We start from the raw sequence: 26,202 nt of genomic DNA on the forward strand, positions 1-26,202 counted from the left end.
AAACCCTGATCCTTGTGACTGGGGATGGATGTTTGCATTGTTCAGCATTCAGTCCATCATTTGTTCATTTTGTCTTTGTCGCCCTAAGTGGGAAGGATATGCCCAGACGTGGGCTCCGTGCTCACTGTGCCACTAAATTCAAGCTAGCCTGGCTGATGAGGGATGATACCCGGAAACCGGTCCCAGAATGCTTGTTTCCGGTTCAGGGAGGACCTGGCTTGGCAGTTTGAGCTGGACTGTTCCCACAGTGTCAAGACTGATTTGCATATGGCTAGGTCAAAACTGGAGTGGCGTAGTGTGCAAAAAATGATGGATTAGACCCAGATCTTCTGACTGGGGGTGAATGTTTGAATTGCTTAGCATTCCGTCCATCATTTGTTCTTTTTGCCTTTGTACCCCTAAGTGGGAACGGTATGCCTAGATGTGGGTCCCGTGCTCACTGTGTCACTAGATTCAAGGTAGTCTGGCTGATGAGGTGTGATACCTAAAAGCAGTTGCAGGATGCTTTTTCTTTCCACTTCAGGGAGGACTTGGCTTGGCAGTTCGGGCTGGACTGTTACCATGAGGAGCAAGGTCAAGACTGATTTGCATATGGTTGGGTCCAAACTGGGATGGCATGGTTAGCAAAAATACGACGGATTAAACCCAGATCCTTCTGACTGGAGGTGAATGTTTGCATTGTTCAGCATTCCGTCCTTCATTTGTTCTTTTTGTCTTCTTTCTGTTCCTGGCACTACTTTTGCATCTCAAGGTAGATCATCCATGGAAAGTCTTCCTGATCGCGCAGTAGTCTCCCATATTGTTTTGGCATCTCTCTTTTGAACTACCAATTAAGTGTAAAAATTAAATCAACCCCTATGAAGTTAAAGGAAATCCTGCTCATAAGTAGCTCAATTGGTATTCCCTGTCACCAAACGGCCTGTTCCTCAAGGGTGGGATTTCAAGTTGCGGGACAACAGGAGCAATGTTTTGCCATCATGAAGCCTTAAGGCATACATTTTGTGCTATATTAACATTTTGCTAACTCATTAAGGATTGAGTTGCAACTGAGGACTGCAGGCTGCCATGTAGGCCACAAGAAAGTCCCCCGATGTTGTGGAGGTTCTGTTTTTCCTCCACCCTTTAGTATTTAAAAAAACCTTACCAGCTTTTCAATTCATGAAGTGATCCACACACAGTTTTAAAAAAAAGGTTTTCGAGCCTCCTTACCTCTTCTCACAGCTGAGTGATTAATTGCCACTAAAAGACCCTGATAATGGGTTGAGCAGAACAGATTTCCTGTATTGAATTCCATCCACTCAATCATGAGTAGGCTGTTGTTCCTACACCTGGGAATACTACATGCTGGGACATCAGACCATATTTTACAGGATGGAAAATCCTGCTGGTAAAATAGCATTAGAGAAAGGACTGCATTGCAATTTTGACCTATTTCCAGCCCATCCTCACTCTAAAGCAAAGCGTGGAGAAAGCATTTATTGGTCTCCCACAAGCAAACATCATCCTTTTCCCCTCCCACCCTTCCCATCACATTATCGTCCCACACTGAAGCCCCGGCACATGTTTACCAGCTGCTCAGAGCAGGTGTTAAATGTGTGTTTACACCTCTATGAATAGGAAATACTGTGCAGAATTCTGCCCCATAATTCCGGGTGTGCACAATTATTCTCCCTTCCAAGGGGTTTAACTCAGAATTGTATGGTACTGGAGATGTGTTACAGCAGGATACCAGAATTTACGTGTGCAGAGTTTGCGCCCTAACAGTACCAACCAACTCAGAGTTGGGGCTAAAGGGTCATTAATATGGCATTGAAAAGTCACACAAATACACAATTAAGATAACATATCACTGGGCACCAGGCCAGACTGGCCCTAGATGGCAAACTGGCATTTCCTTGGGAGACAGGAAGGGAGGGGGGCAGTTTTGTTACTGGAGGCCGATTTTGTAGCAGTGCAGTAGTTTTAAAAGCACACTACAGAGTTCCTTGAAAATTTAGCAGGCAACAATAAATTTGTCAAGATAACTCTGGGGATTAAATTAATGTACCTTCTGGAGAGAGATGAAGTTCTGTCTAGTGGCAGTTTTGACTCATCTAAGGTAGCACGGAGGGTTAATATTCCTGCAGCAAAGAACATGTACCATGCATTTCACAGAACAGTATTTTATTTGCCTAGCACAGTGGCTTACTGTTTTGTCAAACAGATCCCTTTGCTACTGTGCAATTCGTAAATTACTATCGTAATCTAGCACAGTGAGCTATGAACTGCCTTCAAAGAGCTGCATGCAAACTGCATGACACAGGTTAGAAAGTTATGTTTATTCCCAGTCTTTCATTATCCTAATATTGCTAACAGGGTGTGTTTGAGTAGAAACCAATATTAGTAAGGCCAACCCTAACCACTGTGTTAAGTTCTGAATCCTGAGTTTGTGCTTCTCGACGACCAACCACTCTTATAAAATGCCTAACAGTACTGATGACATTTGAATCCTACCCCTTGTAGTCTCCTTTGTGTTATGAAACATTTTCTATATACTGATTTACACTCATATGATTCATTGTCAGTATGTGTGTGATGTAAAGTGCTCCGACACTCTACAGTGGTACGAGAGGTGCTATAAAACAAAAGAAATACTTGCGAGAAAGAGGCTATGGAGAGATGAGAGGCACTTTTGGAGGGGGTGGTTTGGGAATCATTGAAGAGCCCCAAAAAAGATTATTGTATCCTGGTGCACTGTAAGTCATCATTTACTATGTTTTAAAAGCTATTGCAATTGAATATATACTGAACAATGTGCTGTAAAATGCTCCATTTTTGCCCTTTGTTCCCGAATTATCTTGGGGGAGAACCTCCCAAAACCCACTTGTAGTGGTCAGGATCGCTCGCTATGCACCGTACCAAGGCTTGTCTGTCAAAATTTGCCAAGGCTTGTTTGGGTTTCCAGTCCCGCCCTGCATGGCAGATATGTAATGCTGTAGTAGGAGTATAATCACACATTGGCTTGCAAATATGAAAAATAAATAACAAAAAGTACAATGAAACCAATTACTGGGACTGCCATGCTGTGATTCCTGGCAGGTTGCAAAAACACTTCTTTCTGCAAAAGTGAAGGTCATATTGGGAAATAGGACAGATCATTCTAGAGGCACACCAAAGTCCACAGCCTGCAGGCCAAGCAAACTCGCGCTTGGTAGAGCCCTTAAAATCTCAAAAGGTGTTACCAAGCAAAGTAGCTGTTTCGAAAAGTTGAAACATTTAAATGTTTCAATTTTTCTCTGTGCTCAGCTGCTTCAAAACCTACTTGTGTAAAGAGAGATGAATTAAAATGCCTATTCCTTGATTCTTGTTGCTTTCTTTGCAGCCTCTGAGACCAGGGATTGCAAAGGACGTGCTAGAGGTCACAAGGGGCAAGCTAGGGATCGCAACTGTGACCTCTGACAACCGCTAAATAACATTAATGCGACCCAGAGAAAGACCACCGAGAGCACACAGGGATAAAATGTACACATTATTTCTGAATACATCATTCAATGAAACAATGTACATGTAATGCAAACAAAAAGTGCACATTTTTAATCAAGGAGCATTGCACACACCACCCTATAATTGTAAAGTTTCCACAGGAAAAGGACTACCAAGAGAAACAAAGTACACACCAGTTATAGAAACAATGCAAAGGTTTGCAATATATTATGTTTTACAACCAAACGTTTATAGATATTTCGCTTCAGTGGTTTATTTTGTTGTCTCATCTGTGTCCTTTTTGTTTGTCACTGTTTCTTTTTCCTTTATGGTATTTTAGATTTGGGGGAGCTATGTACCAAATAGCTCAATGATACACTCTAGTAGCATATGCAGTGTTCTCACACATCTGGCTGTATATGTTTGTTTGCTTCACACCAATGCTTTGCATAGAATTCTTGAAGTCAGTGATCATTCACAATATTTAAATAAAACAGATACAAAACATTGCATATTTGGTTATACTGTTCTTGCCTTTCTTAACATTGGAACTGCTATCCATTCCACACAATTCTACTCCACTCAATTCCAATCCATACAATTTTGTTGCCACACAGTTACACTCTACTCCACACAATTCCACTCCATTCCACACAATGCCACTCCACACAGTTCCACTCAACGACTCTCAATTCCACTCCACACAGTTCCGCTGCACACGACTCCACTGCACTTCACAAAGTACTGCTGTGCTCCACACAGTTCCACTGCATTCCACACAATTCCACTCCACACCACACAATTTCCTTCCATTCTTTATCATTCCACTACATTCCACACAGTTTGAAGCTCCACAATTCCAATCCACGTCACACAATTCCGCTCTACTCCATACAATCCCATACCACACAATTCACTCCACACAATTCCACTCCATGCCACACAATTCCACTCCACTCTACCCCACACAATGCTATGCCACTTCATGCCACAAAATGCCACTCCAGTCCAACAAAGCCAATAGATCTCACATAGGCGAGACCTATGGGCTTTGCCCATGCTTGTTTTTTTGCAAACAATATTTGTCGCACTTATTTAAAATTCTTCATAACAGTGAAAGCAGTGGATTGCCTCACTAGCAGTGAATGCGGTCAGGCAAGACTCAATACAGCATTACTTCGAGGGCGTAAATCTCCTGAGTTTGTCCAATTCCCTTGTGGAACAGATTCAACTTGATATTTCAGGTGCTGAAATTTTGACATCCCTGAATTCAATTGCGGGAGCGAAAGCATGGGGAAATGATGGGCTGCCTGTAGAAGTTTATAAGGCATTCGCTAAGGAATTGATCCCCTTCTTGACAAATGTTTTTAATTATATAAAGACTGGTGGCCCTGTCCCCTCAATATATAAAGAAGCCATTATCGTAAGCTTTGTGAAAAAGGGAAAGAATCCTAAGGGCATCAACTCCCATAGACCAATCAGCCTACTTAATGCTGATTACAAAATTGTAATGAAAATTTGGGCTCAGCGTTTTACTCCCTTAGCACAGAAAGTGATCCACAGAGACCAGTCTGGGTTCATCCCTGGGAGGTTAATGTCTTCGAATACAGGGTTTTTAATACAGGCCCTCGATTTTTTCAATAATAATTATACTCTGGCGCTCATTATGAAGGTAGAGGCCGAAAAGGCTTTTGACCTAGTCAATTGGGATACTCTTTTTTACTGTCTGGGAAGGTTCGGTGTACCCCTCCAGGTCACAAAAATGCTCTTGAATATCTATCAGCGGGCTCAGGCTCAAGTGGTGATAAATGCAAACCGAGCGGGCATAGTAAATATAAAACATGGGACTAGACAAGGGTGCCTGTTTTCACCCTTATTATTTACTTTCTTTATCGAACCCCTGGCTATTAAAGTCCACGACAATGTAGCAATTAGAGCTCCGATTCCGGGAATGGCAAAATTAAAGCTGTTTGCGGATGACATTATTTGATATCTCAGTCCTAAGTGCCAGAATCTAGACCTGGTCTTAACAGAATGTAGTCAATTTGACTTGATTGGGGGCTATAAAATAATTCAAAATAAAACAGAGATTCGAATTTTAAATACTGATAGCGATTTTCTCTCATCAAAATCTCCATACTCCCTCTACTCCTTTTTCTTTTTTCAAATATACCCATAAAATGTAATACTAGTTATTTTAAAGAGCTAGAAACTATGTTTAGAGAGTTTGTCTGGTGTAAATAAACAGCTAGGGTTAAACTCTCAGCACTACAGCTGGATATCAATCAGGGTGGGTTAGCATTACCGCAAATTCGTACATATTATGAAGCGGCTATTTTAGATTTAACAGCTCGTTTGCTGGATTCAAATGGTTTATTAGAAAACTTTTTTATGGATAAAACGGTGCAGGAGTCTGATTCACAGATCCCGATATTTCTAAAAACATCCAAACTCCCTAAAAGGACTAGATATAAGACTCTGCAGTAATATTCCCTTAGGTTACAGTCTTGTTTTAAGCAAGCTGGTTCTTCCGGGTTTTACTATCTAAAATTAGGGGAATGTAAAAGTTTGGGTCTCCAAATCCAGTCTAGTCACCTTAGATACTGGAAGAAATGTGGTTTAGAGGAGCTGGGGCGGTTTTTAATGAAGAATAGAGTAATTACCTGGCGAGAGGTTCAGAATAGCTGCAGTGACCGGAGTGGTCCTGTTTTTTAAAAAATATTTACAGATCATATATTTTCTAAACAGATATCATCTTTCGTCTAGTGACACTCCGACTAAGCTGGTGACCGCTCTATTTAGAGCAAAGGTAAGAGGGGTGGGTAATTGGTACCGTCTTTTGTGTAACCAAAGTGAATCTTCACTGGTCGCGAAAATCTTAGAAAAAGTAATCCATGAAACTCAATGTACCTTTTCAAGTCGGGAGTGGCAGGAAATATCTCAGTTAGGGCGCAAGGCTTTAAGAGCTGCAAATTTTAAAAGAATGGCCGCTTTTGTCTCGGTGGATGGCATACTATACACCCAAAGCACTCAGTAAATAATATCCAGAAGTAGAGAAAAGATGTTTCCACTGTCAGGCAGAGGGGAAAGGGGCATTGCTACATATATTTTTTACATGTCCAAGGCTAGGGCTATAGATATTTTCGGCCATAAGCCTGGCGATCCCAAAGAGGTTAGATCCAGAGGCAGATGTAGCCCTTTTCGGCATTACCAGATCTAGGGTAAACTTGAGAATGACAAAAGTGGAGGAGACCTTCCTAGCTATTTTCTTCCTTGTTGCTCGCTCCCTAATTCTTCAGAATTGGAGGTCGGCGGAAGCACCTTCATATTCGAGGTGGTTAAATAAGATGAAACGAACCAGGAATTTCGAAGAAGCATATGCGAGGCAGGTGGGTGCTCCAAAAAAATTCACTGCAGTTTGGAAATATTTAGTGAATCTTGAAACTACGACGGAATAGAAGCCTTTTCTATATTCAACAGCAGGATTAACTAAATTTCAAGATTAGGGTTTATACCTTAACAAAAAATAAACCAAAAAAAAACAACAAAAAAAAGCACAAGTACTGTAATTTGGTATATCCCATGGAGTTATTTCGCTTGGTCAAGGATAGTTTGTTCTGGGTTTTCCCGTGTACTTCAGCACTTTAGCACTTTAGCATGTTAGAATTGCACATCTGTAAAAAGTTGGGGTATTAGCTTTTGCACTCTTGAAAAATGGATATGCTGCTAGATTATTATTGCAATATGTTTCTCTGCACTTTTATTGTATTGGTTTTATTCATGATTTGTATGTACCGATCAAATGGTGTAATAAACTCCCTAGGGCTGATTCACAGAACTAATATGAGATAAAATCTTAAACTTACTACATTTGGTATTCACAGAAGGCATTTAGGGCCTCATAGAGGTAGCCAATTACCGGTCGGTAACGGCCGATTTTCGGTAATTATACCGTTACCGACCAGTATTTTGGCTTTTGGTATGTAGGGGGACAATTTCTGTATTCGGAATTTACCGAATCGGTAAAATTACCGAATCGGTAAAATTACCGATTCGGTAATTTTACCGATTCGGTAAATTCCGAATACAGAAATCAGATGTAGGGGGACTGTGTGGTGTGTGTGGGGATTCGTTATTTACCACCAACTAATAGTTGGTGGTAAATGACGAATATGTGTGTAAATGCATTATTTTGCCCATAGATGTGTGCAATGTGGCAGACACACATGCCCTCAGGGCATGTATGTGTGCCACATGTGCACACATGGCCGAATCAGGGGTGCAACAGGGTGTCAATGTGACACCCTGCCACCCTTGCATGTGCTCCCCCATTACCGAATCGGTATTTACCGATTCGGTAATGAGGCATACCTTCCCATCAATGGGAAGGTATGCCTCATTACCGAATCGGTAAATACCGATTCGGTAATTACCGAATGATTCCGAATCGGTAATATTTACCGACCAATTACCTACATAGCATTTACCACTTCATAAATACCGATTCGGTATGATTCGGTATTTATGAAGTGGTAAATGCAAGCCCACCTACATAAGGCCCTTAGTAGTAGTAAAGTTAGGACTCCTAACTTTACTACTACTAAAGGCCTTCTGCATATTCCAAAAGTAGTAAGTTTAGGATTTTAGCACAGATTAGTTCTGTGAATCAGACCCCTGTTATTTATTACCACTGTTATGCCCCTTATGCTCTGCTAGATACTTTTTTTTTTTTCTTAAAAGGTCTCACACAGGCAAACTTATGGGCTTTGCCCATTCTTGTTTTTTTGCAAACAATATTTGTCACACTTATTTAAAATTAATCATAACAGCAAAAGCAGTGGATTGCCTCTCTAGCAGTGATCCACGCACTCTTTTATACTCTGTTTTAGAATTGTTGCCTTCTATGGATATCCACACGTTTACAGTGGATCACATCAGTCAAAATAACCATTTGACTTTTCAACATTGATAGACACGCTGTCTGTGGACAGATTATTGTAACAGTGATCCACACATTTTAACTGAATTGTTCATTATTTTCTTCATTCTCATTTTAATATGCAAAATGTAAGCCCCACACCATTTTTCCTGGCTGTCCCAGGTGAGCCTCCTTTAGGATGGAGCTAATGGAAAACGGTATTTCTCACCTATTTAACTCTTTATGGACCACATTTAGGCTTATAATGGAAGCTAGCTCTTCTACAACATTGTTTGGTGGCACAGGGCCTGAAGTTTTAGAGCACTTGCCAGAGTTAAGTGTGGAAGATTCCAGAGATTTGAATGATTTTGAAATTTGTGCAAACAACTTGACATTCATTATTTTCCATGGATCAGTATCATTGTAGTGCCTTATCATTTTGGAAAAAAGTCCCGGAGGGAAGGGGAATCAGTGGAAGAGTTTGTTTCTTGTTTGCGAAAGTTAGCTTCATTATGCAAGTTTGGCGCTACAAGTCAAGAAAGAGATACTTTTTACTTCCATGTAACATTGAGAGAGCAAAAGCGGAGTTGTGGTTGAAAGATGAGACACCTCTCAATTAAGTTCTCCCAGTAGTGAAATAAATCAAACTAATGTTGCAGTATGTAGAATAAATTAAACAAGATATAGGAACCAAAGATATGGTTAATGGAATGAATAAAACAATTTGAAGATAGAGAAATCTCAAGGCCTTCTTCCAAAGGTACAAGCGATACAGGGTTCAAAGGTCAGTGTTACCGATGTGGTCAAATAGGACACATGGTCACTCCTACAGATTGTCCAGCTTTAGAAGGCACAAGACTGGTAAGAATGGGCATTTTATGATTTGTTGCAGGAATAATAAATTGTCGGGAAGAAGTAACCAAAGAAAAGGCAAAGGAATTTGTGATGAGATTATATTACAGATGAGTGGTACTAATTCTGTTAATACAAAAGATGTTGTGAAAATAAGAGACATGGAGACAGAGACGGTGTTTGATTCATGTTGTAGGTTATCGGTGTTTGATTCATGTTGTAGGTTAACAATTATATCTGAATAAGCATTTAGAAACTTGTTTGAAAAGAAGTTTACCCGTAACAAAATGGAAAATCTCACAGAGTGATATGGTGGTGAATCGATAAAAATATGAAGGTACTTTGAGGAAATAAATTGAGTACAAAAACAGATAACTGTTCCTAAAATGTATGTGTCGTTATGGGTGACAACAGTTTGAGGTGGCTTTGCAAAAAGTTGCCAATGTACAACCTAAGGTGGAGGTTCAAACTGTTCATACCAATTTATCTTTTGAGAGTAAATCCCCAGATGTTTTTAAAAGTAAGTTAGGCTGTCTAAAGACTTATGCACTCAAAATTAAGTTAAGAGAACGAGCCGATCCTGTGGTATCAAAAGTGACAAGGTTACTGCTCAGCATACATTAATGAACTTGAAAAACTGTGCAACATGGAGGTATTAGAACCAGTGGAACCCACAGATTGGTTGGCACCTGTTGGAAATGGGGTTTCTGGTAGGGTAGGTTATGCACCTATCCAGCTCGTCTTCCTGGTAGAATTTCCTCAACTCAGAAGTGTTCTGAGTATATGGTTAAGTCTAATTGGTCGCACACTGCTCCACCTACCAAGCGTGTTCCCCCAATGAATGTGGTCCCTGAGGTCAGCGTCGGCGGGTACGCCTATGCCCGAGTCATGAATGCAAGTATGAGTAGCGTGTGCCATCCCTGGACACGTGTTTCGAGGTAGTTGCCTCTCGTCAGCAGGGAGTAGGAAAAAGTGTGTGGGGTTGCTGTGTAAGCTGCTAAAATCGTTATCAGGTAAATACCTCTCGTAGCGCGCAGGTGCGTAACCAAGAGCCCGTCGACTCCACCGGCTCAAGGGAGCCTGAATATAAAGTTAAGTCTAATTGGTCGCACACTGCTCCACCTACCAAGCGTGTTCCCCCAATGAATGTGGTCCCTGAGGTCAGCGTCGGCGGGTACGCCTATGCCCGAGTCATGAATGCAAGTATGAGTAGCGTGTGCCATCCCTGGACACGTGTTTCGAGGTAGTTGCCTCTCGTCAGCAGGGAGTAGGAAAAAGTGTGTGGGGTTGCTGTGTAAGCCGCTAAAATCGTTATCAGGTAAATACCTCTCGTAGCGCGCAGGTGCGCAGGACTGGAAACAAGCACCCTAGGACCAGTTTTTGGCTTTCAGCCATCATCAGACAGGATAGCTTGACTCAAGTGGCATGGAGAGCACAGGACCCACGTCTGGGCCTACCCGTCCCACTCAGGGTGACAAATTCAAAAAGAACAATTAATGGACAGAATGTAGAACAATGTCATACATTCACCCCAATACAGAGATCTGGGCCTGAATCCATCGTTTTTTTGCTCACCATGCCATTCCAGTTTGGACCCAGCCATATGCAAATCAGTCTTGACCCTGCACCCAATGGGATCTTTCCAGCCTGAACTGCCAGGCCAGGACCTCCATGGACTGAAAACAAGCATCTTAGGACCGGTTTCGGACTTTCAGCCCTCATCAGCCAGGATAGCTTGACTCTAGTGGTATAGAGAGCACGGGACCCACGACTGGGCATGCCCGTCCCACTCGGGGTGACAAATGCAAAAAGAACAATTAATGGACAGAATGCAGAACAATGTCATACATTCACCCCAGTACAGAGATCTGGGCATGAATCCATTGTTTTTTTGCTCACCATGTCATTCCAATTTGGACCCAGCCATATACAAATCAGTCTTGACCCTGCGCCCAATGGGAACAGTCCAGCCCGAGCTGCCAGGCCAGGTCCTCCCTGGACTGGAAACAAGCATCCTAGGACCGGTTTCGGGCTTTCAGCCCTCATCAGCTAGCATAGCTTGACACCAGTGGCAATGTGAGCACGGGACCCACATCTGGGCATACCCATCCCACTCGGCGTGACAAATGCAAAAAGAACAATAAATGGACAGAATGCAGAACAATGTCATACATTCACCCCAGTACAGAGATCTGGGCCTGAATCCATCGTTTTTTTTGCTCACCATGACATTCCAGTTTGGACCCAGCCATATGCAAATCAGTCTTGACCCTGCGCCCAATGGGAACAGTCCAGCCCGAGCTGCCAGGCCAGGTCCTCCCTGGACTGGAAACAAGCATCCTAGGACCGGTTTCGGGCTTTCAGCCCTCATCAGCTAGCATAGCTTGACACCAGTGGCAATGTGAGCACGGGACCCACATCTGGGCATACCCGTCCCACTCGGTGTGACAAATGCAAAAAGAACAATTAATGGACAGAATGCAGAACAATGTCATACATTCACCCCAGTACAGAGATCTGGGCCTGAATCCTTCATTTTTTTGCTCACCATGCCATTCCAGTTTGGACCCAGCCATATGCAAATCCCTTTTGACCCTGCACCCAATGGGAACAGTTCAGCCCGAACTGCCAGGCCAGGTCCTCCTTGGACTGGGAAAAAGCGCTAGGACCGGTTTCGGGCTTTCGGCCCTCATCAGCCAGATTAGCTTGACTCCAGTGGCATGGAGAGCACAGGACCCACGTCTGGGCATACATGTCCCACTCGGGGTGACAAATGCAAAAAGAACAATTAATGGACAGAATGCAGAACAATGTCATACATTCACCCCAGTACAGAGATCTGGGCCTGAATACATAATTTTTTTGCTCACCATGCCATTCCAGTTTGGACCCAGCCATATGCAAATCAGTCTTGACCCTGCGCCCAATGGGAGCAGTCCAGACCGAACTGCCAGGCCAAGTCCTCCCCGGACTGGAAACAAGCATCCTAGGACCGGTTATGGGCTTTCAGCCCTCATCAGCCAGCATAGCTTGACTCCAAAGGCATGGAGAGCACAGGACCCACATCTGGGCATACCCGTCCCACTCGGAGTGACAAATGCAAAAAGAACAATTAATGGACTGAATGCAGAACAATGTCATACATTCACCCCAGTACAGAGATCTGGGACTAAATCCATCATTTTTTGGCTCACCATGCCATTCCAGTTTGGACCCAGCCATATGCAAATCAGTCTTGACCCTGCGCCCAATGGCAACAGTCCCGCCCGAACTGCAAGGCCAGGTCCTCCCTGGACTGGAAACAAGCATCCTAGGACCGGTTTTGGGTTTTCGGCCCTCATAAGACAGAATAGCTTGACTCCAGTGGCATGGAGAGCACGGGACCCACGTCTCGGCATACCCGTCCCACTCGGGGTGACATATGCAAAAAGAACAATTAATGGACAGAATGCAGAAGAATGTCATACATTCACCCCAGTACAGAGATCAGGGCCTGAATCCATCGTTTTTTTTGCTCACCATGCCATTCCAGTTTGGATCCGGCCATATGCAAATCAGTTTTGACCCTGCACCCAATGGGAGCAGTTCAACGCGAACTACCAGGCCAGGTCCTCCTTGGACCGGAAAAAAGTATGCTAGGACCGGTATTGGGCTTTCGGCCCTCATCACCCAGGGTAGCTTGACTCCAGTGGCATGGAGAGCACAGACCCACCTCTGGGCATACCCATCCCACTCGGGGTGACAAATGCAAAAAGAACAATTAATGGACGGAATGCAGAACAATGTCATACATTCACCCCAGTACAGAGATCTGGACCTGAATCCATCGATTTTTTACTCACCATGCTTTTCCAGTTTGGAGCCAGCCATTTGCAAATCAGTCTTGACCCTGCGCCCAATGGGAACAGTCCAGTCCAAACTGCCAGGCCAAGTTCTCCCCGGACTGGAAACAAGTATCCTAGGACCAGTTGTGGGCTTTCAGCCCTCATCAGCCAGCATAGCTTGACTCCAGTGGCATGGAGAGCACAGAGATCTGGGCCTAAATCCATAATTCATTTGCTCACCATGCCATTCCAGTTTGGACCTAGCCATATGCAAATCAGTCTTGACCCTGCGTCCAATGGGAACAGTCCAGCCCGAGCTGCCAGGCCAGGTCCTCCCTGGACTGGAAACAAGCATCCTGAGACCGATTTCGGGCTTTCAGCCCTCATCAGCCAGGATAGCTTGATTCCAGTGGCATGGAGAGCACGGGACCCACATCTGGGCATACCTGTCCCACTCGGCGTGACAAATGCAAAAAGAACAATTAATGGACAGAATGCAGAACAATGTCATATCTTCACCCCAGTACAGAGATCTCGACCTGAATCCATCGTTTTTTGCTCACTATGACATTCCAATTTGGACCCAGCCATATGTAAATCAGTCAAGACCCTGAGTCCAATGGGAACAGTCCAGCCCGAACTGCCAGGCCAGGTCCTCCCTGGACTGGAAACAAGCATCCTAGGACCTGTTTCGGGTTTTCAGCCCTCATCAGCCAGGATAGCTTGACTCCAGTAGCATGGAGAGCACGGGACCAAGTCTGGGCATACCTATCCAACTCAGGGTGACAAATGCAAAAAGAACAATTAATGGACAGAATGCAGAACAATGTCATACATTCACCCCAGTACAAAGATCTGGGCCTGAATCCATCATTTTTTTGTGTGTCTTTTGCTTTCTCGTCCTAAGTGCGCCAAGTATGCCCAGACGTGGGTCCTGGGCTCACTGTGCCACTGGAATCAAACTATCCTGGCTGAAGAGGGGTGAAACCCGAAAACCGGTCCTAGGATGCTTGTTTCAGGTCCAGGGTGGACCTGGCTTGGCAGTTCGGGCTGGACTGTTCCCATGAGGCACAGGGTCAATACTGTTTTGATTATGGCCAGGTCCAAACTGGGGTGGCATGGTGAGCAAAATAATGATGGATTTAACCCAGATCTCTTGACTGGGGGTGACTGTTTTGATTTGTTCTGCATTCTATCCATCAATTGTGTGTCTTTTGCTTTCTCCCCCTAAGTGAGCCAGGTATGCCCAGACGTGGGTCCTGGGCTCACTGTACCACTGGAATCAAGCTAAACTGGCTGTAGAGGGGTGAAAGCCCGAAACCGGTTATAGGATGCTTGGTTCCGGTCCAGGGAGGACCTGGCCTGGCAGTTTGGGCTGTACGTTCCCATGAGGAACAGGGCCACGACTGATTTGCAAATGGCCAGGTCCAAACTGGGGTGGCATGGTGAGCAAAAGAATGATGGATTACCCAGATCTCTTGACTGGTGTGAATGGTTTGATTTGTTCTGCAGTCCGTACATCAATTGTGTGTCTTTTGCATTCTTGCCCTAAGTGCGCCAGGTATGCCTAGACGTGGGTCCTGGGCTCACTGTACCAATGGAATCAAGCTAAACTGGCTGAAGAGGGGTGAAACCCCAAAACCGGTCCTAGGATGCTTGGTTCCGGTCCAGGAAGGACCTGGCCTGGCAGTTCGGGCTGTACTGTTCCTATGAGGCACAGGGTCAAGACTGATTTGCATATGGCCAGGTCCAAACTGGGGTGGCATGGTGAGCAAAAGTATAATGGATTTAACCCAGATCTCTTGACTGGGAGTGAATGTTTTGATTTGTTCTGCATTCTGTCCATCAATTGTGTGTCTTTTGCTTTCCCCCCCTAAGTGAGCCACGTATGCCCAGACGTGGGTCCTGGGCTCACTGTACCACTGGGATCAAGCTATCCTGGCTGAAGAGGGGTGAAACCCCGAAACCGGTCCTAGGATGCTTGTTTCCGGTCCAGGGAGGTCCTGGCTTGGCAGTTCGGGCTGGACTGTTCCTGTGAGGCACAGGGTCAAGACTGATTTGCATATGGCCAGGTCCAAAATGGGGTGGCATGGTGAGCAAAAGAATGATGAATTTAACCCAGATCTCTTGACTGGGGTAAATGTTTTGACTGGTTCTGCATTCTGTCCATCAATTGTGTGTCTTTTGCTTTCTCGCCCTACGTGCGCCAGGTATGGCCAGACGTGGGTCCTGGGCTCACTGTGCCACTGGAATTTAGCTATCCTGGCTGAAGAGGGGTGAAACCCTGAAACCGGTCCTAGGATGCTTGTTTCCGGTCCAGAGAGGACCTAGCTTGGCGGTTCGGGATGGACTGTTCCCATGAGGCTCAGGGTCAAGACTGATTTGCATATGGCCAGGTCCAAACTGGGGTGGCATGGTGAGCAAAAGAATGATGGATTTAACCCAGATCTCTTGACTAGGGGTGAATGTTTTGATTTGTTCTGTATTCCGTCCATCCATTGTGTGTCTTTTGCTTTCCCCCCCTAAGTGAGCCACGTATGCCCAGACGTGGGTCCTGGGCTCACTGTACCACTGGGATCAAGCTATCCTGGCTGAAGAGGGGTGAAACCCCGAAACCGGTCCTTTCTAAAAGTGGCATTTTCAGACATGCCAATGACAAATCAACTTCACAAAAACATGTATTTTTAAATTGTGAGTCCAGAGACACCAAACTCCAATTTTCGATAAGCTCCCAATTGACAGATATACTTGTAATATGTTACAAGGTAGCTCCAGTGCTAACCTATGGGAGAGATCGGCCTTGCTGTAGTGAACAATGAAATAAGAAGTATTTCACTGCCAGGACATGTAAAACACAACAGCACGTCCTACCTTTTAAATACACTGTGCCCTGCTCATGAGGCCACCCAGAGACTACCTTACATGTTCTTTACATGTCATAAACGAGAAGGGTTGGGCCTGGCAAGTGAGTGCACTTGCCAGGTTGTAAAGGGTAGTTGAAAACCGCACAAACAGACACTGCAGGGGCAGGTCTGAGGCATGTTTGCAAGGCTACTCATGTGGGTGGTGCAATCAGTGCTGCAGGCCCACTAGTAGCATTTGATTTGATTAGTAAATCAAATATGCCTATCATGGAGAAACCAATTACTTTAAATTTTAGACATAGAACACTTGCACTTTAGCACCAGTCAGCAGTGGTAAAGTTCCCAGGGCCCTAACAGTGGCAAAAGTGAAATGCAGCACACAGTCAAAAGCAGGAGGTAAGTAGAAAAAAGACACGGGAAACCATGCCAAAAAATGCCACGTCTAACAAGTGTCCCCACCAGCTGAAAGTCGGGAGGGCTGCACAACTTCTTCGGAGTTCTCATAACTTAGGCTGAAGAATCTGGAAAGACCATCAGTGTTGGCGTGTTCTGTTTCAGGGCGGTGTTCCACCATAAAGTCCATTCGCTGTAGGGAGATGGACCACCTACAAAATTTAGGATTCTCACCCCTCATCTGCATCAACCATCTGAGGGGCCTGTGGTCTATCTGAACCTTGAAGTGAGTCCCAAACAAGTATGCTTCTTTAGCTCGCAGACTACAGGCAACTCATTCCTTTCTATTGCACTCCACCTCTGTTTCCTGCGAAATGCTAAAGTTTGATCGAGGCCCTCTCCTTATAGCTGTGAAAGCTCAGCTCCCACACTATGCTCTGATACATCCATCTGTACCATGAATTCCTTGGAGAAATCAGGAGCCAGGAGCATGGGCACCGTGCAAATGGCCTTCTTCAGGGTGTCAAAAGCGGTCTGGTACGCCTCAGTCCATACCGCCTGATGGGGCTTCTCTCTTGGAAGTCAGCTCTGTCATGTCAGCTCTGTCAAGGGGGCAACAATGCTGCCATACCCCTTGACAAATCTCCTGTAGTACTCGGTGAGACCCAAAAAAGCTCTCACCTCAGTCTGGGTCTTGGGGGCACCCAAGCCCGAATAATATCAATCCTTGACTATAGGGCCTGCACCTTGCCGCTCCCTACCTTGTGTCCCAAGTAGACCACAGACCCCTGTCCTATCTGGCACTTGATAGTGAGGCCTACTCTCTGCAAGCCCTTCAACACCTCCTGAAGAGGTTACAAATGGTCCTCCCAAATGGAGCCTGAATGTTGTCAACGTAGATGGCACTGAAGTTCTCCAACCCAACCAGGACCTGGTTAGCCAACCTCTGGAACGTGTCAGGGGCATTTTTCAACCCAAAAGGCATGAGACACAACTGGTATTGTCCTTCTGGTGTTGAGAACGCTGCCCTCCTTGGGACCGCTTGGTCAAGGCAATCTGCCAGTACCCAGACGTTAGATTCTACTTGCTGAGGATCTTGGCAGCTCAAAACTGGTCAATGAGCGTATCAGCTCGGGGGACGGAGTGTGCATCAGTCTTGTTGATGACATTGAGCCCAAAGTAGTCAACATCCAACCGCAGTTCAGGTGTGACACTGGGTGGGGCAGCCTTGGGGACCAAAACCACTGGGCTGGACCAAGGACTGTTGGAGGGGTCCATCACCCCTCACTCCAGCTTCTTGGGGACCTCTTCCATGATGCTGTTTCTCTCTCTATCAGACACCCTGAGCTTAACAGGTAGTCTGTCCCCTGTGTCAATGTCGTGGGTGCACCACTGAGGGACTCCAGGATTCAGTGAGAACAGAGAGGCAAACTGTCCCAGCACTTGGTGACAGTCTCTCTGCTGTTATAGGGTCAGAGTAGGGAAGAGGATCACACACTCTACTAACCCATCCTGCTCTTTGGAAGACAGGAGGTCGTGGAGAGGTTCACTCTCCTCTTCCACCCCATCGTCTGTCACCAAGAGCATGGTCAGCGCAGACCTCTCAAAATGTGGTTTGAGTCAGTTCATGTGTAGGCCCCTCAAAGGGTTCCTAGGAGTCTGCATGTCCACCATGTAGGTGACATCACTCTTGCGCCCCTTCACCTCAAATGGCCAGACCAGCAGTCTAGTACAGCACGGGGCTCTACTGGTGCCATCACCCACACTTTTTGGCCAGGCTGAAACTCAACCAGAGGGGTATTTGTAGGAAAGTAGGATCTGCTGCTTTTGGTTACCCCCACGTTTTGCTGATGTAACACTGTTTTTCGACTTTAGTCTGGCTGGGGCCCTGCTATTCAGGACCCCAGCTTAGCTGCTTCCTCTCTAAATGGATTCCTAGTACCTTAGGTACACAACAGATTGGATTCTGAGGTGCCATTATAAGTCCCTAGTATATGGTATACTATGTACCCAGGGCATAGGTACCCCAGAGCCCTACCAGGGGCTGCAGCATGTAGCATGCCACCCCTGTGAAGCCCTCCAAAATGACACCACAGGTCTGTTACAGCAGCCTGGGTAAGGTGGAGCATGCACCCCTTACAGAGATATAGGTTCACTATATCTCCCCTGTCACTGCACATATAAACCTATCAGTCAACCCTATGGCAGGCCTTATCAATCCTGAAGGCAGGGTGCTTGGTTTCGTGTGAGAGGGTGCCATGCATGTTCAGAGCCCCTCTGCAGCCTTCGGAATCTCTTCTCCGGGGTTGTCTGTGATGCAGCCTGACCATATACTCTTAAGTGCATTATAACCAAACGGTAAATTCTAACTTTGGACTGGCTGCACGGAAACATGTTGTGTTTGGTGTCAAACACCTTGAAATCATACATCCACACCAGTAACTGGTGTGTGAGTATGATGCCACCCTTCTAGAGGGAGAGACATGACCGCACCGGTATACCCGATACCAGCTACCAGAGCCCTGGCATCACAAAATGGATGCTGCCAGCCACAGACACGGCTCTGGCCTCCTGCTGCTGATCGAAAATCCGGCAGGTGAGGCCTGGACAATAGGTTTCCTGTCACAGGGAGGTGTTACCACCTCCCAGACAGGCCTTAGTGGATTGGGGCTTTGAAGTCCTGCACTGGGGGCACATTTGGTGTCCCTGTGCATAGTCCAGTTCAAACCGGTTGCAGGGGCTTCCAGCCCCTGCTCTGGCATGAAACTGGACAAAGGAAATGGGTGTAGCCACCCCTCTTTCCAAACCCTCCCATAGGTGGTTCCCCAGAGTTAGTCCAACCCCTTCCTTGGGTATAAAGAAGGAACCCCTGACTACAGGACTTTAGATTACACCTGGACGAAACTCTGATACAGAAATCCCGGAACTTCGATGATCTACTCGACGAGATGACTGAAGAATCTCCCTTGGAGTAAAGGAGTTACTCCCGTGCTTGGCAGGCACCAAAGATGCATCTGACCTGTCTGCATCTGGATGGACTCTGGCCTAGTCAGAGTTACAACTCAGTCTGTCCTGATCTGTGATGGAGGCATGGATATGTCCTCCTTTGTGAGTCCCAGTAACTTGGGCAAATACAGACAGCAGCCTTTGATTATTAGAAAAGAGGCTTTGGCATTCAGGGACACAGGAGCAAGTGTCAGAATGGTGACAAAAGATCTTGTGGATCCTGGGCACATTATACTTGGTGAAATGTACCAAGTGATCAACGCTATCAATGTCAGGACAGACCATTCCTTGGCAGTTGTTAATTTCTCCTTGGGAGGGGTAACTGGTCTCAAGAAAATTATGGTAAGTGCAGACCTTCCTGTTGAATGCTTGCTTGGCAATGATCTAGAAACTTCAGCTTGGGTTGAAGTGGAGCTCAGGACACATGCAGACATGCTAGGGATCAGGGGAGGCTGGTGCATAGGGGCGAGATGGGCGTCGCCCTCCCACCCTGGGGGACAAAAAAAATGCCAGATGAAAAACACTGAGCAGCTAGGAATAAATTGTGCTGGCTGCTAGTGCTCAGTGAAAAAACATGTACAAAATTGGGGTTTTCTTTAGGGGGGTGTGGGGGGTATGGCATTTGCTCTGCAGTGTCTGCAACTCTGCACATGCTTTTGGCTGGGCGAAGATTTCTTCGACCTAGAGCCAGAAAGCAGGGCAGTGACGACACACTGGTGGGTGCAGCCTGTGTCTAACTGGCAGAATAGCATTTCGATTTTGGGCGTTATTCCCTTGGCCCAGGGCGGAGCTGGAGGCCCTCCATTAATTCCAATGGCCGAGGGTGGAGCATTCCGGCAGGCTTAGAGTTTGTGGGGGTGTGGCAGTGGCCTTTGTCTCCTCCACCAGACCCAGCAACAGTTATTGTTGTGCAAGTGATTGGTTTGCTGGGGTCTGGGGGAGGAGTCGAAAGAGAAGACCAATTCCAGAATTTTCCAGTTTGGTATTGCCACGCTGTGCACTGCTGCGACGAGGTGCCCGGTTTATGATGAGAAGTGAACATCGATCGAGCCAGCAGCCAGCCTGAGCCAGGTTGAGCAGCATGTCATCATCGCGTCGTCAGTAAAACACGGGGTAAGTGAAGTGAAGTCTAAGTAAACTTAAAGTCTGTCTCTGTCAGTGTGAAAGTGAAAGTGAGAACAGAAGCGATTAAGCGAAGCGAGTATGACTATGGCCGTACAATGATGAACGAACCCGTCCCAAACAACGGAGGGCATCTGGTGTGTGTCTGTGGCATCATGGCATGCCAAAATTTCCGAAGAGCTAAGTGGGAGATTTTTAACAAAATAATCGGGAGATTGGGGCCTTGAATCGGGTTTGGGCTTTGGAAGTGTGCTGCTGCAGGCCCTCTCTCTTCCTGCCATTGCTTCGCTCCATGTTTCTGAAATGTAAGAAAAAAGTGCATTTGCGTTTCAAATGACATTTGAAACGCGTTACGCAAATGCACTGTTTTCTTACATTTCAGAAGCATGGAGCGCAGCAATGGCAGGAAGAGAGAGGGTGATGCAAGTGTGAAGTGTTGTGCCCCCGAGGGATCGGGTTTTTGCTTGCAGGAATCGGGGCGGGAGACTAGCCTTGAAATCGGTAGTCTCCCGCCTGAATCGGGAGGGTTGGCAAAAGTTGGCATGTCTGCAATGATAAACAACGAACCCAAACAACGGAGGGCATATGTGTGTGTGGCATGGATACATGCCAACATTTCTGAAGAGCAAAGTGGGAGATTTAAAAAAAAAAAAAACGGGAGATTAGGGCCTTGAATCGGGTTTGGGCCTTGGAAGTGTGCTGCTGCAGGACTGGACATTTGAAACGCATGCACTTTTTTCTTAAATTTCAGAAGCATGGAGCGCATTTGTCAGCAAGCAGTTAACCAATAAAGTTTGATATATTCAAATCATGCAGTAGTAGTAGCCAGAAAATGCCAATACCAGCAAGAGGGCGCTCTTAGATTGGCTCCAGTCTGGTGATATCCTCATGTTGAGGCCCGCCCTGGCTGCCTGGTTTTGCAGATGCTGTTCTAGTTAATGTGTGTGCTGGTACAGGTGGCATTACGGTAGCCAGGACCCTGGTTGGTTATCTCTCCTCGGTAGGTGGTTGTTGGAGCGGGGGCTGCACATTCTGTGCTACGAGTGCGTGCAGCGCAGAGCTGCGCAGCTCGCACTATGTTTGGTGAGGTTGGGGGGAACAGGAGGGGTGCTCCTGTGTTCTTGAACAATAGTTTGAAATTCAAACAAGGTCTGAGGCAGCAGGAGGTGACGGATGTGCCCATGACTGGTACAGGGACTCTGGAAGGGCTGCGGGTGAGTGACGGGGGACAAATAAGTCTGTAGAGGCGATGGAGAACAGGGCTGCTCCCAGGTCGGTGGTGGTAAGGATCGAGGAGCTGGCAGTGCCTAATGAGGGCCCAACGGAGGGCATCTGGTGTGTGTCTGTGGCATCATGGCATGCCAACATTTCCGAAGAGCTAAGTGGGAGATTTAAAAAAAAAAAATCGGGAGATTGGGGCCTTGAATCGGGTTTGGGCTTTGGAAGTGTGCTGCTGCAGGCCCTCTCTCTTCCTGCAATTGCTGCGCTCCATGCTTCGGAAATGTAACCCGATTCATTTATGGGCTTTGGAAGTGTGCTGCTGCAAGACTGGACATTTGAAACGCAAATGCACTTTTTTCTTACATTTCAGAAGCATGGAGCGCAATGGCAGCTGTACCCTCCTGACACGCAGTTATTTGTGGACATTATCTAATTTACTGTTTTCCCTGTAGCAGCAAAGGAGAATATAGGCGTTTTCCAAAACGTAAATGTGCGCATTTATTTAGCATTGTCCGCTTTTAAATTTGGTCCGTTCAATAATGTGGTCAACATACCAATTAAACCATATACATTTTGGAGTCATGCCTCCAATGTTGTCGTTTTTAGGTGATTGTATTCATAGCTGGGACTTTCCACAATGCATACTTGCCCGAAGATATGGTTAGTGATCGGGTTTTTATATACTGTATGTCGTGAGGCACTATTGATTTCAGCGCTTTATATAGCGCAGCACCATGAATTAAATTGCCTCGAGGCGGCGGGCGCCGACGAAATCCCGACCAATGGCGTGTTCTTCGTGCCAATTTTAAATGCTATTGTGTTTTTTTCTCTTTTAAAATGTCCAGTTGGCTTCTGACCTCTCTGTCATTTCCGCAGCTTCCTCTTCTTTAAAAAAATGAAAACATGCAGCTGCTTTGGTATTTTTCTGGTTTGTTGTTTATTTGCTTTAGTACAATAAAATCACAGACCCCAGCTTTCTTCCTCACGTTGCACTATACTCCTCGGGTGTCGTAACGTTGTATTTGCGTGGCACAAGGCAATGACTTTGATGAAGGCACCGATCACATATGAGCTGTGTGTGTGTGTGTGTGCGCGCCTGTGTGTACTTGTCATTTGTGTTTGAGTCAATTGCCATCTATGTGGTACTTGATGTGATTGGATGTGAGCACGTGTGAGTCATTGGGTGTGTGCATGGCAGTGGATATATGTGTGGTCCAAAGTGTGCGGTCTTGGGTATGTACAGTGTGCGATGTCACTGGGGGAGTATATGTTTCAGGGTATGTCAGTTATGTGTGTGGGTCGGTGGGTGTGTGTGAGAGAGAACGAGAGAGAAAGACCAGGCCACTTGTCCATGTCTCCAAGGCTATTATGTTTATTATTATTGTATTAATGTATTATCTAGTATTGCTGAACTATCACTATGCGACTGGACCTTCCATCTGTACCTAACTTCTCGGTCCTACTGGTGATGAGGATGGAACAGTCTGTCTCTCAACAAGAAATTCCAGGCAGTTTACAACCCCGAGCAAGCACGTTACTGAAGCATACACATTCCTCGAAAATGGAACGAGGGCAAAAGGGTTTCAACAGACCATCAGCAACCCTGCTGCATGTGCCACCCCGAGTGATGGTGCTCTGCAATCCCCACCTTCCACTGAAGGGCTGGCTTTGTATTTTGCTCATGCACTGGATGATTTGGCTGCACACTCTGCCTTACCACAGGAAAGACGTGTGAAAATAGACAAATATGTAAGACCACTTCTATTGTGTAGGTTTTACTTAATGTGGCCTTCGATTTCTTTAAATACGTGGATACAGGTGCTAATATGACCCAGTTTAATGATAGTCAAGTTCTGAAGGATGAAAAGCTCATTCAGCCCTGTCTGTATTCTCACCGTAGATCTCCAAGTAACAACATCAGCCTGGCACAACAGCTGAACTCACTAACCGCCTTGGTAGTTGAGTAAAAATTGTATCTGTGGAATTCATTCGCTCTCTTCATTGCTTAGATATAACCTATCTCTGGCAGGGAAAGAACCTGGAATAGACCAATCTAAACTGTTTAGGCTTTAATTATGATCTGTTTCAGACGTGAATTTATTAAACTCCCCGACCTTAGCAATGGTCCAACAATGTCAAATGAACGCAAATGCTGACGTTAATAATAACATTACAGCAGGATATCGGGTGTTTAATTCGGGGATTTAGCCCGTCTAATCCGTTCATTCTCTTTCCAGCTTGGTGCCCGGGGCTTTCGCTGTCTCTGCGCCCTGGTGCATTCCTAGGCCCTGCTTTCCTTACATCCATGCAGCGGTGTAATATCACACTCACTGTCCCAATCCTGAGTCACCAAACACCTCTCCTGACTACTCAGTGGCATCTCTGTGCTAAAGCTACGATTTCTGCTGTAAAGAATGATAAAGTGTTAAAGGCAAAGCTGCTTGTGTGTTATCTGCATGTGTGCACAAGAGCATCACAGACAACGCACATGTAATGTATGTTGCACTCCAATGGGCTTTGCTGAGGTTTGTTTATTTGCCTTATCCTGTAAATTGGTATTTTCACTTGTGTCATGGATGGACTTGTGGCTACTGCTTGAACACATTTATCATCTTGACACTACTTACGTCATTACTAGTGCATCACAATGAAGATCAAGAACACGACAAAACTTGTCTCTGATTGTTATTTTTCAATGAAAGATGCCTCTTGTGTGCTGGAAAATGTTTTAAAGTTGTGCTGCATTTGAACAAGATGATAAAAGGTGGCACAATGTATGTGGAACAGCCCTCTCAAAGTTATGTGCCAGAGCAACAGGCCCATTTCTGTGGGAGGCAAGAGAGCTGTGAGCTTTCAGACTCCTGCAGGGCACGGGGTGTGGTGTAGGTGCATGGAGGGACTGGGGTGGCATGAAGGATTGATTTAAAAAGTATGGATATCTTCATGTGGCATATTTGTGTGTCTGATTGCTCTCGATGCCTGTGTGTGGGGGGAATCAGGCTCGCTCCAGCCTCCAACTTGCTATTCCCTCTCTCTCCCCGTGCACAAAAAGCTGATTTTAATCATTGTGATTAGTTTTGATGTAACGTTTCCGCGGGCGATTTCTGCAAATGGATGGAGTGTTTCTTTGCCAGAAGAGGGGAAAGCAGATGATGATCATTATAAGGCTTGCCGGTCGCCCCCTCGCTCGCTTTATCATCATCTGGGCCTGTTCAGTCACATAATAAACCCAGGTTTCCTATGTAGCGAGAGTTCCCGTGTTCACATTGCACTGTAATGCTGGTCTATAGTCATGGTAGAAAGTCCAACTCTCTCCAGTTTTTATCGTAGCAGGGTCAAGAAGATCTGAGCCTTAAGCAGCTAGTGGAGATCAGAGACAGCAGCCCATACAATACAGTAGAGCCACCGGTGCAATGCGTTTCATCCAGCTCAGCTCTTAGCCCTCGTACCACAGCACTGGTTTCAGCATTGACAGCTTTGCCACAGCTGGTCACCTTTACTGATGGTTCAGTTCATGCGCTCCTTCCTGTACCCAGACATTTTTTCAGGTATTTTTATCACATTTACATGACATTTCCGTGTATTGCATAATTGGGTTGTGCATTGTCTGGGTGATTTAAGTTAACTCTTCCTTGTTAGGTGCTTTTGCTGTCCTATCTTCTACGTTTTTTGGACTTTCGATTTGTACTTTTTTGGGTTCTGTCAAAGTTTGGTTTTGGGTTTGGAAGTTTTTTATGTGTTCTCTAGTGCCAGACTATATTAGCGTGTTTCTGTTGTTTGAAGGATAGTCCTTTGCATTATGTTGCTTTTTCACACTGTATTAGTCTGCCTACTCTGAATTTCTTATGTAAATGCAGCTTTTACTGATACTCGTTTACGCATTGTATTTTGCTTTCTCTTTTTTCAGTCTAGGTTGAACCTACTCTGCCCAGTTTACACAAACATCTTTATGCTAAGTTAGTCCACATAATGTCACTAAACTTGCAAAACCCTGAATCGTGTTAAGAATAGTTTGAAATATAGTAGGTTTATAAACGCAGTGTAATAGGCCAGTCTCAAGTAGCATGTGTATCTTGATGCTACCTAAACAGCCCTTTAAAACTTAGAAGAAAACATACTTTTCTACCCTAATTTTTACGTTCCCCACTTGTGCACCGATCCATTGCTACTTATATTTGCCCCAATGTATTCACTAATACTATTGTTATGGTTTGAATCGTATCACCTGTTGCAACATTAATAAAGGAGCCAGTCTTTAAAAAAGTTTGACTTTAAACATAAATATCTTATTAAATAAATGTGAATGTTGTCTAGAAATTCAAATTTCCACAAAGCAAGTTACATTATTATAAAGGGAAGCATGATATGTGTGGTGAAACTTTGAATGTTGAAATCAGAGATAATTAGATGATATTTTAAGCAGCCGCGCTGTTCGATAAACTTTAGTAGCATTGCGGATTCAGTTCGTGTAGGGAAAGGTCATTTCTAAAGCATTATTTAACTGACTTAACAGGACTTCCCATGAAGTTTCATTTGCATC

The 26,202-nt window shown here is 45.3% G+C and overlaps 1 long non-coding RNA gene across 1 annotated transcript in view; it reads left to right on the top strand.

Annotated features, from left to right (window-relative positions):
• The first annotated feature begins 20,358 nt into the window (after positions 1-20,358).
• LOC146857280 (uncharacterized) overlaps positions 20,359-26,202 on the top strand; it is a 233,462-nt gene continuing 227,618 nt past the window's right edge. The window contains exon 1 of the long non-coding RNA XR_014979562.1: positions 20,359-20,432. This is a non-coding gene — a long non-coding RNA (uncharacterized LOC146857280). The remainder of the gene's footprint in view (positions 20,433-26,202) is intronic.

Source organism: Triturus cristatus, chromosome 3_2, assembly GCF_964204655.1.
Source record: "Triturus cristatus chromosome 3_2, aTriCri1.1, whole genome shotgun sequence".
Lineage (NCBI taxonomy): Eukaryota > Metazoa > Chordata > Amphibia > Caudata > Salamandridae > Triturus > Triturus cristatus.